A 13,004-nucleotide genomic window follows, 5' to 3' on the forward strand; every position below is an offset into this window, starting at 1 on the left:
TCTTGAAAGCAATCTTCTGTTCCTCCCCTTCTCTAATTCTTATTTGATGGTACCCACTCTTCAAATCAATTTTTGGTGAAGTATTTTGTTCCACTCAAACAATCCATCATATCATCCATTCTTGGCAACATAAATCGATACTTCATAGTTATCTTGTTTATGGCTCTTGAGTAGGTACAGATCTGCCAACTTCTATCTTTCTTTGGTGCTAACACTATTGGAATTGCACATCGACTTAGACTTTCTCTAACCAGCCCCTTATCAAGTAGTTCTTGCACTTGCCTATTAATCTCCTCATTCTCTTTTGGTGTCATTCTATATGGTGCATTGTTTGGCAAACTTGCACCAAGAATTAAATCCATGCAATGACTTATCCTCCTTATGGGTCGCAACCCAACCCCTTATCAAGTAGTTCTTGCACTTGCTTATTAATCTCCTCATTCTCTTTTGGTGTCATTCTATATGGTGCATTGTTTGGCAAACTTGCACTAGGAATTAAATGCATGCAATGACTTATGCTCCTTATGGGTGGCAACCCATCCGGTAATTCCTGCATCAAGATTTTTGCATACTTCTCCAATAATACTTGTTTTTCCTTTGGTATTTCACCTTCTTCCTTTGCTGCTCCAACTGCTGCAAATTTGGGTATCATAGCAAGGTATATCTCCTCTCTTTTGAACTCTTTCATAAATTGCGTTTTGGAAACCAAACATACCTTTGGCTTGTCCTTTTCTTCCTTATTTCTTATTGGATTCAAGGTTTACTCCCTTCCATCCTTCTTGATTGTGTAGATGTTATTCTCACCATCATGGATAGCCTTCCTGTCAAATTGTAATGGTCTTCCCAAGAGAACATGGCAAGCATCCATTGACATTATGTCACACATAACTTTATCCTTGGTCTTCCCAAGAGAACATGGCAAGCATCCATTGACATTATGTCACACATAACTTCATCCTTGTAGTTCCTAATGTCGAAACTTATCAAACTTTGCTCATATACCAATATTTGATGCTCCTTTTGCAACCATGAGACTGTATATGGATTCAGATGCTTGGTTCTTTTCAGTTTCAGCTTGTTGACCATCTCTTCGGACACTATTATCAGTGCTACCACTGACCAAATCACCTTGGAACAGTTTCCATTGACCTTGAACCTTGTTCGAAATAGATTTCCATTTTGATTGGTTCGGGTTTCTCATTTTTAAGATTTAGCAACACTCTTCTCAGCATGATCGATTCTCCATCCTCAGCGTCTTCTCCAAGCTTAGCGGGCTCCTTTTCATTTTCAGCTTGTGCAACATGCACTCTTGCCTCCTTTCCTTTGCCTCCATCATGCTGGATTTGCAGACACTCAAATGCTCGATGTCTGGCTTCCCCACATTGGAAACACGTAGATCCTCTTCCTCTTGGGAAATCTCCCCTTCCATTGCCTTCATTTGTATTCATACTTGATGTGCTTGCTTCCTCTTGTTTATTTTGGAAGCCTCTTTCACTAGTAGGCTGTCCTCATCCACGAAAGAATCTACCCTTGCCCCGAGAGTTGTTTTGTTGCTTTCTATTGAGTTTTTCCTCCGCTTTCAAGGCATATTGATATGCCTCTTCCACACTATGCGTATTCATCAAATTGATTTTATCTTGTATTGGTGGACGTAGTCCATTCAAATACCTTGCAACCTACTCAATATCTTCTTCAATTTGACCGGCTCGAATGCTTAACTGGTAAAACTCCTCCGTATACTGTTCCACACTACTTTCTTTTTGCTTCAAATTTTGAATCTTCTTTACCTTTTGGTCTTCTTCCGTATTGTCATATTCGATGTACCTATCCATTTCTGCAATCCAGTCCAACAATACCTCCGCATTCAATCCTCCTTTGTAGCTTGTTGGTTCAAATCATGGTTAGAAATTAATTCTTGTGATTGCTTTAATGAACCTTTCTTCTCCAGGTTCAAGCCTCGGTTGATTAACCTCCTCACCTCCTTCAACGGTCTGCTCCTCTTCTTTGACATCAGTGACGTCTTCTACATGTACACTTCTCCTTTGAGCCAGCCATCTCCATGGCATCCAATCGCGAAGTGATACTCCTCATTTCTTCTGTTGTGCAAGCTCTTACTATCTCTGCAATTTCAGGCTCTAAGCCTCTAGCTCCTATGCGCCTCTGCGACCTGGCCCTCTATAGGCTATTTTGACTACTGTTGACACTTCCAAATTCAATCCCAACTCACAGTGTTCTTTTGAACTGGGTAAGTTGCAGCATAAGCAAAATAAAATAAAAATAAAAGAAACTTTAATCAAATGTCAATAACAACAACACACCAATATAAAAAGAGATTTTCTCTATCTTTATTGTCTTTGCCAAAAATTTGATTACAAATTTTATACAAATCCTTACTGTCAAATTGGCCTTTCTATGCTCTGTTTCATAACACTCCAATCTCTGATTTCTTTTCTAACTCTTCTCACGCTCTGAGCCTCTATTTCTTGGCTCTGTTATTTATTTTTGTTTTCATTTCTTTTGTTGTCCATCATGCTAGAGTTCACAGAACTGTAACATTTCATTCCACTGACCAAGACTCCCTTTGCAGCCCGTAGTTTCCCTGTTTTTATAATTTTTCTTTATTTTGACACATTCTTTATACAGCAGTTTGCTGTCCTCAACACTAACACACAGCACACACCCATTTGTGTGTTCTTAGCACTGTATTTGTCCTTCTTTGCTCATGCCCTTTACTCTTCCACTTCACACAGCAATTCCTTTGTTTACAAAAACCCTCTCAATTCATATCCTCTTCTCCTTTTGATTCTATGCACCATAATAAAATGATCTACCTTTGGTTTTCTTCCTAGGCACTTAGCAACATAGAGTTTATACTTTTGAATAATAGCTACTTACTATTCTGTGTAAGAGTTTATTTTAAATAACCCAAGGTAAGGAAGAGGACAAAATGTTTATAAATCAAACAATGAACCAAAAACACCAAAATTGAGAACTTATTTACATCAGCTTGAACCGGATGGCTCATTCACTTGGATGCTCCGGTGTCAGTTATGTTCATGTTTTGCTTTGGCTATTTAATATACTTATTCATTACAACATTGTCTTCTGTGATTGCAGCTTATGCTCATCAAGGCCCGAGTCATAACAGCTTCAATTTGTGACTGTCTTCTGGTAAGTTCTTTCCTCAAACTACATTATGATAACTATACAGGTCTGATTTCTTTTCCAAAAACGCCTTTCAGTGCTATCATCGATTTATTTGTCTATTGTGGCCATAATTCTTTTATTTCCACGGAATCTATCATTAAGGCTATTTCTAAATAATCTTAGAAACTAAAAACAAAACAAACAATCTCAGAAAAGAAAATCAAAGCTAAACGTAAGATCAAAAGGCCGAATTGGAAGTAGGACTTTCAGAAAAGAGTGTAGAAACAGCGTGTGTGGAGACAAATGTGGAATCAGTATTTGGAATTTTTGAAGCCTATTAAAATTTGACATCAGGAAACTTCACTTTGTGTGGTGAAGATAGGACATAACCATAGATCCTTCACCTCTGGACTGGCATGAGACTACTTCTATCGTGTTTGCTTTGATATTTAGATGGTTTCTAATAATATCTTATTTTTGCATATGTCAATAAAACGTAATTAAAGCTTTGGTAATCAATTAATTGTTTTCTTGTTAAACCACGTTTATGTCTGTAAAAGTTTTGGTATTGAAATGGTTTTTAGGACAAATTAATTTTTAGTCTAAGGTTTTATAGCAATGGCTAACAATCAATGGTTGTAAAATCATTAATAAATTGAATTGAGATGATTGTCATTTAGATATGTGTTGATTCTACTACATCATTGGTTGAAACATATGTAATTCTAAAATTTAGATTGTGTAGATGCACATCTATAAACAAGGTTAGTCAATTGTATGAATTGAGTTAGACACAATATATGATAGAAACACATAAAATGTTAGGGGTCTTATTCAAGTGGATGGTTGTCACCAGCAAGCTTTTTTTTTCCTTAGCAATTATGTAGTCTAGATAATTCACACAAGCTAGACTTTAGACTTCAATCATTATATTCTTAATTGACTACATATCTTAAATTGTTTTTATGTTTCATTAAAAGATTCTTAAGATTCTTCCTTAATCACTATTTTTTTTTTAACACAATGAACATTCATCCTCATACAAAACATTATGTCTCTCGTCTATTGTAGAATGCAATTTAATTGAAATTGTTGCATCCTTCCCTATGAATTGATTCTCCTTTTTCTTGATCATAAAATTTAGCCTAATGACCAAATCTAATTTAAATATGCACTTATTCAACATTCCATAATAGACTAACAAAAAGACAATACCTATGTAATCCAATATTTTCATTAAAAAAATTGCAAAAATCATCCATAGTTAGGAAAGAGTGTCAAAAGTAGATAGTCTCGCTAAAGTTGCAGGTCCCATTCCTTTTTCCTGAAATCATTTAAAAACCCCACTTTATAATCAGAATTGATGAGCGATTTGACATAATATGCGTACTAAGTTACTCACTTTGTCCATGTGATTAACTTCGACCCTGTCTGTAAATTTTTAGACGTTATGTCAGTTGATACATGTGAATGTACCGTTATTCTCAAATGACAATATCTACCACTTACGCCTGTCCGTAGCCTTTCATTAATAACTTGACACATAAACCGCCAGTGAAAGATGTTTCAGTGTTTAGGGTTTAGGATAGAATTGCTTTTAAGTTTTTGTCGAGCAGGTCTAAGTCATTCTTGAGGAACTGATCACGAAAGTCTTTAACCCTGAGGCTGGGGAATTAAAAGCCCTTCAAATCCCCAACAATATAACTTTTCAAACACGTCTTTCGAACAGTTTTTCTTTTCGCAAAAACTACGACAAACCTTTCTCCTTTTTGTACGGTTCGTGTTTTCCTAAAAACTGTGACAAAGTATCCTTTCACACTTGTAGCCGTTCAACCTATATCCTAAAAAGGACGCAGCCATTCTAGATCCAAAACTTCTGGTTTGTAATGCACTCATAACTGCATGTTATGCTACTTTCTCTAGTATGTTAGTGTATTTTTGGAGTCAGAATAGCTGTCGCCATCCTCAAAATACTGATGAAGGAATACATTTCAAAATTTCAACTCTTTTGTTGAACTTTATGACGCTTGAAACAGTAGAATTATGTATGCAAAATCTGGCAATTTGTTTATTTTAAAACATGTAAAAAAATTCATGCATAAAAACTTTAAGAATATGAATCAAAATTATTTTGTGTTGAAATTATGATAATTGAATAGGACTTATGTAATGCATATTAATTATAATTGAAGGAGACACATATACTCCAAAATCATAATAGCTATATAACACTATCATAATAGCAAGGAATTGGACGTTGGTGTACAATGGGTACGTTGAAGAGGTGTAGAACATTAATTAGGAAAAAAATTGGTCTATTTTTTGCACACATTCATGTAGTACATGAGGTCCATTAGTAGGCCATTTAGCAAATGATGTTGGAAAAGTGATAGGTTCAAATCAACTATACATCCACTTGCAAGGATCTAAACATAACTAAAATGAATCATTTGAATCGTGAAGAGACTCAAGTGTCATTACTAATAAGCTCATGTTATTTTTGTAATGGAGAGAAAGAGGCAAAGAGGGAGGGGGAAATTTGAGAGAGAATTTTCTAACCAAGAATCATCAATTACAACTCTTGTAAATGACTTGACCCTTCACCTTCCACATGCAACAAAAAATGCAAAGTTGCAAGACAATATTTGACAAACATGACAACTTTTTACAATATTTGCCATATGGCCCACAAATGACCTCCTAAGACTCAAACTCAATACAAATAAGTCCAAAATGGTCTAAAAGACCTTATTACATAATCAAAACACAATGTTAAAGAAAAATTGATAAAATTGCCTCATGGAGGCATAAAGTCCATCAAGTGCTCTTGCACCATTAGGTTTTAGTGTTAGGGTTATAATTATGGTTAGAGATTACATCATGGTTAGGGTTTGGGTTTGGATTATGGTTAGGGTTTACATTAGGATTAGGGTTAGGGTGAGGGTTATGGTTAGGGTTAGGTTTATCATCATTATAGAATGATATTTTAATAAATTTTAGCTAATGATTATGGTTAGCGTTTACATCATGGTTAGGGTTAGGGTTTTGTGTTATAGATATAGTTAGGGGTATAAGCATGGAGTTGTGTCACACTTTGGGCCAACTGAGTGTAGTTCGATTGGACTACCCTTGGGCCGCATGGCACCACGTGGCACCTACATGGTGCCAGGAGTCTGGTCAGACTCAGTTCAGTCGATGTCCCTTAGTTCAAATGAGTCCATTAAAAGAAAATTCAAATTTTTTTTTATAGTTTGAAATAAGGCTAGTCCGGTTAGACTGACTTCGGTCGGACTATCCTATGTGTCATGTGATGTGACACAAAAAAGATGAAAAACTCTATATGTTTGAAACTTTTCACTTTTGCTCAATTTTTTTCCAAGCATAATATTTTTTACAAAAATCGAAAAATACCCATTTGAAGAGCTCGAAGTCAAGAATCTAAACAAATAATTATTTTAGTATTTTGATTAATTTTAAATTTTTTTATTAATTAAACATCATGAGTATCTTTTTATAGTTAAAAAGAGGCTAATTAGAAATTAAAAATAAAATATTAAATGATATTTTAAAAAATTTAAAAATTATTTTTCACTAGATGAGATAATCTTCTCGAAAAGGGTATTTTTTTTGGTTAATGATAAGTTTAGTAGTCAAAAGATGATGTCGAATGAAAACTGTCAAATTTAGCTATATTTGATTTTTGGTAACAAAATAGTTAAGCTTTGACGCCAAAACATCCACCTCTTTCAACCATTTTTCTATATTCTCCAAAAAGGATTTGTTTTTCATCCATACTTTCTCAAATTTAAAAGGACATCTCTTAGGTTTTAAGTCCTCCTCAATGGTTAATTGGACTGGAAAATGGTCTGAGCCTGAGATGGGAAGGATGGAGGCCTTGAAAAGATAATGAAATTCAAAGATATTACCTTTGAAGAGAAACCTATCTAACCTTTCCGCGATATGGTTGAAGCCCTGCCTTCTATTATTCCAGGTAAAGGAGCCATTATCAGTTCTGATATCTATCATATTATGAAAATTGATCCAATTCCTGAAATCTATCAAAGCTTGGGGTTCTCTTCTCAATCCTCCCAATTTTTCTGAGAGGTCAGCAATGGCATTGAATTCCCCCCCTAAAAAGTGATTCCACTCCAAGTGGGATGTTAACAGCTTACCAACTTCATGCCAAACTATTAGCTTCTCATGTGTAGGTATGGGGCCATAAATATTGAAGAGAATAAAGTTTATGTTGCAACTAAGATGTTTGATAGAGAAACACATCCATAACTTATTGCTAGAGATATTCTTAATTTTAATCCTTCTAGGATCCCAAATGATACCCAGACCCCTTGAGGCTCGTACTGTAAGTATCACTTCCCACTCTAGGTAGCCTAATTTCCTTTGGAAATTTATAATCTTAGATTGATTAAGCTTGGTCTCCTAGACTAAAGTTAATTTTTCTTTTGAGGTGAGGATGCAATGCTTTAGAATGTGTTTCTTGTTAGGGGCATTTTAGGCCCCTAACATTCCACGTTATGATCTTCATAGTTGGGTGGGAAGGTACTTCTCCTTCCCTCGAGGTTATTTTAGCCTACCCAACAGCTTCTCCATCCATATTTCTAAGTTTAATTATAGATTTCCTACCTCTCTTCTTTAGGGATGAACCATAATCTGGTTTAGTCTTGCGTCCCAAGCAAACACCTAACCCCATCTTACTACCACCTAAGTCTCCATCATCATCCTCAAGAGGTTGATTCCCTACCAAAACTGCCTCTCCAACATGTGAATTATTCAAAGAGGCACTCAACCCCCAAACCTAAGTCTCCAAACTCATCCAGAGCTGGGCAATTAACTATTTTTTGTTCGAGCTCTATATGTTTGTCTAATAAACCCAACTATTCCTGCACATCTGCTTTGAATTCTTGTGCTCCTATCAACAGTTTTGGTAGTTTTGCTCTATTGTTAGAGACCACTTGCCTCTTATCCCTATTCTTAGAGGAGTTAATACTTTTTCTTGTGATACTAACCCCCACAACACTATTTACATGTCCCAAATCCTTACCTATTATGGGAGGTGTCTTAGCTGGCGTTGAAGAGGGAATATCATTTGGATACAAAGAGGAAGCCTTATTAGTCTGGAGGCATCTTGGACCCCTTCTCTTCGATTGGGACTTGCTCCATCTCCTGACTACCTTGTTTACCATTGAGGGAGCCCTAGAGGATGACTAATAATCTATAGAATTCAAATTCGATTTACCCCTACTGTTTGGACTTGAACAAGGGATGTTGTCATCAGAGACTTGTTTGCAACCCTGGGGGTCACATAGGAAGATATTAGAGGTGTTGATTTTTCCCTCATAAAATGAGGGGGCTATACACCAACTGCCCTTCTCAGTTATTAACTTGATGGGCTCAAATTTGGGTTTTCAGTGTCGAATAGTATAAGGATCTTTATATCTTTTTCCAAATCCTTATACAAGCCTTCTACTCATCAAAAGACTCCTAATTGTGAGCCTAAAAATTTCATAATTTTAGGGAAATGAAATTCTATCAGAAAAGGACCTATGTTTACCCATTTATAGCTTTCTTGGGTTGAAAATTTTTAGGATTAAAATTCGGCATCCAATCAAAACATTGAAAAACATATCCTTCTATCAATTTTACTTCACACTCCAGAATTTCTTTTTTAATATTGTAATTAGCGCAAGTGATGAGAAAATCGTTAAAACCTAGGTTAGTAATACTTACCTGATTTGAGAATTCCTCTTTCCACCATTCATTCATTTCATTGAAGATCTGATATTTCCCATTCTAGAGAGCGATAATACCCTTGTTGTAAGAAAAGACACCGTATTCAAGCAGGGGATTCGTAGATAGCTTAATGCTTTTCTTGTGCTGCTGCTTGTCGGGAATTACAACTTGGCTACAAGTGGCTACCACCGGAGGCGAATCTATTTTGTCTATTTTAAATAGTTGATCAGACGGAACATTCCTGTGAGGGTTGGAGAGAACCCTAGGGCTACCACATTTACCTTGTGGTAACCTTTGCGCCTGCTAGTGAGGATTTGACCAACGTGGAGGAAAACCAGAATATTCTGATCTTAACCACCTATCATTCAGAATCTTTCTATAATTATGAACATTCCTCACAGAGCTATCGACGATGTTGGATGAGTTGGGGAGAGATGACTGGAAACTAGCATATTTGGTGCTTCTCAAAAGAGGTCTGCCCTTATTATTTAAGTTTGCAGAAATGGTACCCGAAGAGAGCCTTTGAGAGTTCCAAAGCCTCTATTATTTTTTCCCTAGAACAACCCACCACTCTCCTTCCTCATCGCTATGTGTCGGAGTGTATTTGGTCGCAGGGAATATCGAAATTTGCATTTTTTGCTTTTTTTCCAAATTATCAATTTGAGTTTACATCATGTATTAACATAGTAGTTTTACAAGATTTTCCAGAGACACTACAGAGTTTTAGAATGTTAGAATGAATATTAGTTATGACACTTGGATTTGGTGTTTAAAAGGAGTAACAAATTTAATTTCTAGATCTTTATCGTCTATCTAAGATCATTTTGTCAAAAAAATTGGTTCATAAACATATATAATTTGACATGATATGAAAAACACTATAATCCAAAATTCACATTCACATTTAAATAAATTAATATTTATTTAAATATCTATCCAAATGCAAATTACACCATTTAATTGAAAATCCCAAAATTCCTCCCACTTGCATTCTCCTACAAAATCCACTTGCAATCCTAACCCCCTTCTAGATTCTTCTAACCTGTTCCTAATTAGCCTAATCCATCCCCTAAATGTTGTCACATTCCTATGCAACTTGGAGTCAGTTCTCAAAGCCCTCAAAGTCTTTGAAAGGCATTTAAGGTTTTAAGTCTTAAAATGGTTAACCTCTAAAGTCTTCCAAACCATTAAAGGCTCTTACATGACCATTTATGGTTAAATCCACTTGCACCCATGGTTAGGGACTTTGACCCCTAACTCAACCCTCATGTAACCCATCTGTCTCCTCAAGCATTTATTGCTTTGACCATGGTTATCCTCACTAACTCTTGCACAAGAGTTTATCCATTGGATAAAAGCATTATTCTTTGGATAATAAATTTATCCATTCAACTCAACCTTAACCTCACCTCCCAAGTTAACCCTCAGGTCATGTCAATCATTTAATGCTTCTTCCCTCTCCTCTCAACCCATCTCATGTTGAAACTTGTCATCGTGGGATTGGGTTGAAAGCCCTCACATGGATTGAATATCATTCAATCCTGACCCTTGTTGAGATTACTCAATCTCAACCCTCCATTGCTCCATTTTACCTATAAATAGAGCTCACATTCCTCATTTTCAAATACTCTAGCATTCTCAAGCATTTACATTATAGCCATTTTTAGAGAGCATTAGATAATCAATCATATTCACTCTTTTGTTTTAAAATCAACACTAGCTAATTAGGCAAACTCTTATTTTAGCTCTTGTTCACATTTGCATATTATTTTTAGATTAATCATCTTTCATCTTGAATCTCCATAAGGCATCCATAGTGCAAAAAGTTGCTGAGAGCTACACTAATTTGGAACTTGGAGATGAGAGGAACAAGGGAGGAGGAGCTACAAGCATGGTGGAAGGCATTTGGAGATGCCTTGTTGTGTTTTTTTTCATAGTTAAATGCTTCATTATGTTTTTAGTGTCTCTCTTGGTATGCCTGCTTAGATTAGTCTTTGGTTGATTAACAAAAACATTTATCTTGGTTTCTTGTGCTTCTTATGTGTTATACCACCACAGGTTTTTCTAACCATCCTTTTTTCAAAGCATCATAACTGTATAACCATGTATATATATTTTACACATATATGTATATATATACATATCTATATATGGTATTGTTTATATATAGTTGTACATGTCTATGTTTGTATACAAATCTATATATACATATGTACATATATAAATAAATATGTATGTACATATTAGTTTTCATGTATAGATTACTTAAAACAAGGTAACCCTAATCTGTAATTTTCTTCTGTTTTGTTTTTTGGTCCTCACTTCCTTGTGAAATGTTTTTGGTTTGTAAGGTTTCAAATTATTAGTATTTAGTTTGTTGAGTGTATGCTTTTGCTGCTAGAGCATTTGGAGAAAGTGATACACACACACACACACACACACACACACACATACATATGTATGTATAAATATGCACATGTATATATACATACGAATGAAAATATGTGTATATCTAATATTGTATTTTTATATAGAATTGTACATGTCTATGTTTATATACAAATCTATATATACATATGTACATATGTATGTATATAAATAAATAAGTATGTGTATAATAGTTTCTATGTATAGATTACTTAAAATGAGGTAACTGTAATCTATAATTTTCTTCTGTTTTGTTTTCTGGTTCTCACTTTCCCGTGAATTGTTTATGGTTTGTAAGGTTTCAGATTATTAGTATTTAGTTTGTTGAGTCTATGCTTCGGCTGCAAGAGCATTTGGAGAAAGTGATTATATATATATATATATATATATATATATATATATATATATATATATATATATATATATATATATATATATATATATATATATATATATATATATATATGAATGAAAATATGTGTATATATGTATAGATAGATATGCACATATATAAATACATGTATATGTTTATATAACTATATAACTTTGTTTATATATTTATTTAGTGATACATATATATATATATATATATATATATATATATATATATATATATATATATATATATATATATATATATATATATATATATATATATATATATATATATATATATATATATATATATATATATATATATATATATATGGTATTTTCTATATAGAAATATACATGACTATGTTTATATACAATTCTATATATACAAATGTATATATATAAATAAATATGTATGTGTATATTAGTTTTCATGCAAAGATTGCTTTTTTACGTTTTCTATGTGTATGATCAACCAGTACTTATATATGAAAAAAATCTCAAGGAAATCAAATTTATTTTGCAAGGCAACTAACCAGCATAGATGAGTATGTAGTCAAACACATTGTGCAATGCAGCGACGAGTGCTTCAGTAGAAGTTAAACACCTTGTATATTTAGAAGTACATGTACATATGTATTTATCTATATGCAAATATGCACATTCTTAGCATTCAATATGTGAGTGCAGACATAAATATGCACATGGGTGTATGTATATAAAAACATGTAAGCATAGATGCATACTCTAGAAATTCTTATTGGGGACATTGATATAAAGAAGTTACTTATTTAATAGAGAAGTGGAAGCCTTTTTCTATTACAATATGTAAGGGTACATAAATGAACTAATTTAAATTGTAATATGAAGTACAAAACTAACAAGCATGACATAAGGAAAGCATATCAGCGAAGGAAATCATTTACAAAGAGATAACATTCAATTATTTAATGCACATACAATAGGGTGACAATACCAGCATGGAGTTTTCAGATTTGTTAGATAGAGTAAAATACATTGACATAGGAGCAAGTATCTATAAATGTAAGATATATATATATATATATATATATATATATATATATATATATATATATATATATATATATATATATATATATATATATATATATATATATATATATATACTTGACCATTTAGAGAGAGAAACCAGACATATATGCACATGCAATTATGGAAACATATAAACAAAGGTGTAGACAACATATGATTGAAAGGAAAAGAGACAAGCTTATACAAACATCCAAATGTACAACTAACTATATGATTGTACGTATATAAAATAC

At 33.7% G+C, this 13,004-nt stretch overlaps 1 protein-coding gene across 1 annotated transcript in view; it reads left to right on the top strand.

Annotated features, from left to right (window-relative positions):
- LOC131078253 (UPF0481 protein At3g47200-like) overlaps positions 1-13,004 on the top strand; it is a 249,428-nt gene that overhangs the window by 87,942 nt on the left and 148,482 nt on the right. Inside the window, exon 2 of the mRNA XM_058015913.1 lies at positions 3,118-3,171. The gene's annotated coding sequence lies outside the window, so the exon portion shown is untranslated. The remainder of the gene's footprint in view (positions 1-3,117; positions 3,172-13,004) is intronic.

Source organism: Cryptomeria japonica, chromosome 7 (assembly GCF_030272615.1).
Source record: "Cryptomeria japonica chromosome 7, Sugi_1.0, whole genome shotgun sequence".
NCBI classification, from domain to species: domain Eukaryota; kingdom Viridiplantae; phylum Streptophyta; class Pinopsida; order Cupressales; family Cupressaceae; genus Cryptomeria; species Cryptomeria japonica.